Source organism: Urocitellus parryii, chromosome 5, assembly GCF_045843805.1.
Source record: "Urocitellus parryii isolate mUroPar1 chromosome 5, mUroPar1.hap1, whole genome shotgun sequence".
NCBI classification, from domain to species: domain Eukaryota; kingdom Metazoa; phylum Chordata; class Mammalia; order Rodentia; family Sciuridae; genus Urocitellus; species Urocitellus parryii.
Window position 1 is genome coordinate 127,871,692 of NC_135535.1, and position 6,232 is coordinate 127,877,923.

Consider the following 6,232-nt stretch of genomic DNA (forward strand, 5'->3'; position numbering starts at 1 on the left):
AAAACCTGAAAATTTTACTAAACAATCTTTTGAGTCTAATAAACAAATTGAGCAAAATAACAGGACACAAATTTAAAAATATACAAACCAGTTACATTTCCAGATCTTAACAATTAAAGTATCCAAAAAGAAAATGAAGAAAACTATTTCATTTATAAATACATCCAGCTGGGAAAAAATACTTATGAATAAATAAATAAATAAGTTTATGAATAAATAAATAAAAGACATGTAGATTGAAACTAATAATATATTGCTGAAATAATTTAGACATAAAGAAATGGGCCCCTATGTCTCGCGAGTGACCTCCGCGCGGGAGCTCTGAGGATCCCGGCACAGAGTGCCCTCAGGAACTCGGCGCGCCCGGTGTTTCTGTCCCGCTGGCCGGCCCGGCGTGCAGCTCGCGTCCTGCGGAAGCCTGAGCTCCTGAGTCGGGGGACAGAGTTCCCCGGGTTTGCAGCTGAGGTCGCGGCGGCGCTCGGGGAGATGCCTGGAAAGAAGGCGCGTAAGCGCGCGCCACGGAACCCCGCACGGGCGCTAGAACTGGAAGTTGAGTGTGTCACTCAGCTCAGGAAAATTGAAAATAGACTGAATTCTCTGGGTTCTGTAGTAGAGGTCACACCTATGGAGATGCCTGGAAAGAAGGGGTGGAAGAACGAGCAGCTGCCCCCAGCCACCCCAGCGACCCCAGCATCAGCATTAACAGAGGTGGAACTTGAGTCTGGCATTCAACTCAGGAGATTTGGAGACAAAGTAAATTTCCGTCAGAAACTTCTGAATTTGATTTCCAAACTCTTCAGTTTAGTAACCTGACTGCTTCAAAAGCCTTTGGGTGAAGGGAGTCCTTTAAAAAGGAAGTATCCCAGTAGGTCCAATTTCATCAGAGGAGAGACTGCATTATAATTGAAAGGAATGTGAAAGAGCATTCACTTCCTTTTGGAAGTCTTTGGAAAGGGAAAACATAACAAGTCAAAAGATGAATTTCTGTAGGAGGCTTCCCAGAAATCATTCTTTGGGATGTGAGACCTTTGTGGAACCATGTTTTATTTTAAAACATGAATGGAAGAGCTTTAAAGATCGGGAAGTTATTGTTAATGCATTTCTTTTTTTTGCTTAGAGATTATTCTAGTATTTTTGTTGAATGTTGCTGCCCAGCCTGGTGTAACAAGAGTTGACAAATGATCATATTGGGCAGTGGGGAAGAAGTGGCTCTGTGTTTTTGCTTTTTCAGTTTGTTTTATACATTTAATTATGGTAAAAGAAAACATTTCGTTCTGATAACACTGGATGTTATTTAAAAAATATCATTTAAGAAAAAGTAAAGTTCACGGGGAACATTGATTGCATAGGTCACTACAAAATGTAACATAGTTTAATTCTTTTTTTTTTTTTTTTCTCAATTCAGACTGTATTGTTTCTGTTCAGGTGACCTTTAAGTGTGCTCCTGTGAGTATTAACTGCGAGTGTGAAAAACTAGAAAGTAAATTTGAAAACATTTGATTATATAGTGTCAGTAAAACTCTAGCCAATTGAATATTAAATGATTAAAGAGTTTGGTGATTTCATATGACCAAGGATAATAAAAAAGGAATGAAATGTCCTCTCCCTCACCCCCTAGTACTGGGATTGAATTCATGGTCTCTCATCACTGAGCCCTGTTTTTCATTTTATTCTTGAGATGAATCTTGCTAAGTTGCTGAGACTGACTTCTCACTTGGCAGTACCCCTGGCTCAGCCTCATGAATTTCTGGGACTGACTTTTTAATTGGTAGAATTAAAACTTAGTAAAACAAATGTTCACAGAAAGTTTCTAAAAAAATTGAAGATGCCCTTCTCACAGTAGTTAGCGTGTGCATCCTGCAAAAAGTGATCTTTTAAAAGAAATTAGAACATTTTCATAATTGGGATATTATCAAAAAAGAAGAGGAACAGATATTTCTCATTCAAAATAAAAATTTCATACAGATATGAAGAGATATCTATATATATGGATATCTGTATAATTTACATTAGAGTAATATGAAGGCTCTTTGAAGAGTTTCATCAGTGTTTTTTATATGAGCTGTAGACATGAAACTAAGTATTCAATAGCAAAACAAACAATCCTATTAAACTTGGTCAAGGGATTTGAAGAGACATGTCTCGAAGGAAGACATACAAATGTTCAACAGATAGAAGATTCCGAGTGGATGCTCCAGTGGTGCAACCGGTTAACACGTTGGTACTTATACAGCACAAGAGTCTGAGAAATGCAAATGAAAACCACAAGAACCTTATACCTGCTAGATTGGTTATTTTCAAAAAGATGAAAGATAACAAGTGCAGGAGACATGTGGAGGGGAAAAGGAAACTTGATCTACCTTTTCTGGTTTTGTAAGTTAGTACAGCCATTTTGGAAAACAGTATGAAAATTCCTTAAGAAACAGAACTATAGTATGGTCCAGCAACCCCACTACTGGAGTATATATCCAAAGAAATTGAAGTCAGTATGGTGAGGGGTTGTGCACACTCCTGGGTTTGCTGCAGTGTTATTTACAACAGGCAAGACATGGAAACCGCCTGTGTCCAAAAGATGACTGAAGAAGTATGTAAACACAATGAGTATTATTGAGCCTTAACAAAGGAGATGCTACCATTTGTTAAAGTGAATGTGGTGAATCTAGAGGACATGCACAGAGATTAAATGCCCTTTGATCTCATTTAATCTGATCAAAATCAAATTCTGACCTTAGGATGGTGATTACCAGATAACCTGAATTTGGTTGGAGAAGTCGGGGTGGGGTGGGGAAAAGACTACAAAGTTGGAAATGAGTTCTGATGTTCTGTTGTGTAATTAAATAGTTAATGTACATTTCAAAACAACTAAAGGAATTTTGTGTGTTCTTACCACATGGAAAGGATAAATATTCTGATTTTATCATTCTACAATGTATCCATATATTAAACACATTGTATATACGACTTATTAATTAAAAATAAAACTAAAAAAAATTAAAAAAGGGAATGATGCTGTGATTAAATTTGTCAGAAATTTTATTTATCTTACCTATTTATAATTATTTTCCATTTGGTTTGAAAACATGTGTTTCATTTTTGTGGTGAGGCAAGGGTTCCTTAATTACTTGAGTTCTTAGAGTGAGAATAGCAATGTAGACTGTAATAACCTTAGATGCAAAATTGTCTCAGCATCTGTCTTCAGTATTAAAGCTTGTTTATCACAAAAATTCGTGTTTTTTTTTTTCCTTAGAGGCAAATGTTTTGCCATGTGGATATTTAAGGTCTGTAACTATTTATGTGTACATAAGAAAGTTGATACTGTGTCAATAAACAATTAAAATTGAAAAAAAAAGAAATGGGAAAATATCAGATTCAAGACAAATTTTGTCAAGATGACAACACCAGTCAAAACTATCTAAAAATTTAATGTATCTTCATTAAAACCCCAATGGTACTTTTTTTCAGAAGTAGAAAAACTCATCCATAAATTTTATAGAATATCAAAGTGCCATAATATACTTTAAAAGACCAGTACTAACTTGGAGTATGCACATTTTCTGATTCAAAATTTATTACAAAATTAATTAAAACACTGTGGTAATTTGCTTGAATATAGTCATGCAGACCAATGATCAAAATAGAAAGCCCAAAAATACTTATATAATATAATAATAAATAATTATATATTTTTCATTTTATTATGATGTGTCTTGGAGAGCTTCTCATTTGAATGGGTATAATTGAGGTCCTATAAGCCTCCTGTATGTGGATATCTATCTCATTTTGGAATGGGAAAAGTTTTCTGTAACTATCTCATGAAAAATGCTCTTTTCTATGAAAAGAACTAAAGGAATTCATGAACACCAAGCTGGCACAATTAAAGAATACTGTGTGCACACAAAGGAAATAAAAAACAATTCCCAAAGTTCTAGGGAAGGTCAGAGGAAGGTCAATAGAAGAATAACACATTAAATGCGAATCAAGGCAGGATAAAATATAGCAAAAAATCAAAATGTCAGGAAACCACAAACATATATTAATACTAACACTGAATGTTAATAGTCTCAACAATTAAAATATACAGGTAAACTGAAAGAACAGCATGTACAGTCAGAAAAATGAGAAATTATACCCGATTTATGTATGATATATCAAAGTGCATACATGAATTTTAATGTCATGTAAAACTAATTAAACAAACAAAAATTTAAAAATCAATATTCAACTATATACTACTCATAAGAAAATCATCTTAAAGGCAAAGGCATCCACAGGCTTAGGGAAAAAGGATAGAAAAAATATTTCATGCAACAAACCACAAGCAGGAGTAACTATTCTCATATCTGTCAAAGCTGATTTCAAGCAAAGAAGAGACAAGGAAGGCCACTACATTCTGGTTAAGGGAACAATTCAACAGGAAGATAGAGCAATACTGAGCATTTATTCCCCAAATGTCAACACACCCAATTACATAAATAAAAATGCTTCATGACATAAACCCCACAGAGACCACAACATAATAATGACAAATAATTTAATACGCCCTTATCACCAATAAACAGGACAACAACATGTAAACTCAATAAAGATCTCAACCTAGATAAAAGCATTAATCAAATCAACCAACCTAATGAACATCTACAAAATATTCTATGCAAAACAGCTGAATTTACCTTCTTCTCAGTCATAATAGAACTTTTTACAAAACAGATCATATTCTAGGCCACAAAGGAAATCTTTTCCTTTTTTTCACATTAAAATATTTTATTATTATTATTATTATTATTAATGTTTTTCTTTGGGTTTTGTGATGGCTCCTCTGACCCAGCTCCCACAAAGGAGGCACGGCAGGCAAGGAAAAGAGTACTCCTCAAACCCGGTTTTATTTGGGAGAAGCCAAATCTTATCAAATACAAAAATAATCTATAGAATCCCATGTATCTTATCAGATCATAATGGAATGAAACTAGAAATCGACGACAAAAGAAATAATAGAAATCACATAAACACATGGATATTGAACAATACTCTTAGAAATGAATGAAAACAGAGATACAACCTATCAAAATCTCTGGGACAGTACCAAAGCATTTTTTTTTTTTTGTAATGGAGATTGAATCCAGGACATTTAATACTTGACTCAAATATCCAGCCCTTGTTAGTTTTATTTTGAGTCTGTGTCTTGCTAAGTTGCTGGAGCTGTCTTCAAAATTGTGATCCTCCAACCTTAGATCTACAAAATTGCTAAGATTACAGGCATGCACCATCATGCCTACATGAAAGTGGTTCTAAGGGGGAACTTTATAGAACCGAGTGCCTACATTAAAAAAAAAATTATTGAGATTCCAAGTAAATAATCCTATATTCTACCTTAAGGCCTTAGAAAAAGAAGAAAAAACTAACTTCAATAGCAGTAGAAATCAGAAAATAATTAAGATCAGAGAAGAAATTAACAAAATTGATAAGAAATAATTACACAGAATCAATACAACAAAGAGTTTGTTCTTTGAAAAGATAAATAAGACTGGCAAAACTTCAGCCAAAATACTCAAAAGAAAGTGAGAAGACCCAAATAAACAAAAAGAGATGAAAAAGAAGATATCATCACAGTCTCTTCTGAAATCCATATTTTATCAGAACCTATTTAGAAAATTTATACTTCATAAACTGGAAAATCTGAAGACGTTGACTATTTTTTAGACACATCTGACCTACCCAAATTTAATTATGAAGATCTAGAAAATCCAGATATACCAATATCAAGCCATGAAATTGAAACAGAAAGCCTTCCAAAAAGAAAAGACCAGGACCTGATGGATTCTCAGCCAGATTCTACCAGACCTTCATAGAGGAATTAAAACCATTCTTTCTTAAAGCATTCCATGAAATTGAAATGAAGAGAACACTCCCAAATGCTTTTTATGAAGCCAGTACCACCCAGATACCAAAACCAGATGAAGATGCATCAAGGAAGAAAACTGCAAATATGTCTAATGAACATAGGTATAAAAATCCTTAATAAAATATTAGTAAACTGCATTGTAAACACATAAAAAAATACACTGTGATCAAGTTGGTTTCATTCCAGGCATGAAAGATTGGTTCAACATATTCAAAACATTAAATGTAATTGAACACTTAAGCAGAATTAAGCACAAGAATTTTATGATCATCTCAATAAATACAGAAAAGGCCTTCAGCACTCATTAATGGTAAAAATGATGCAGAAGCTAGG

General features: G+C 34.1%; 1 pseudogene; it reads left to right on the plus strand.

The window, feature by feature from the left end:
• The first annotated feature begins 486 nt into the window (after positions 1-486).
• LOC144255172 (phorbol-12-myristate-13-acetate-induced protein 1 pseudogene) lies at positions 487-813 on the plus strand (annotated as a pseudogene).
• The last annotated feature ends 5,419 nt before the right edge of the window (positions 814-6,232 follow it).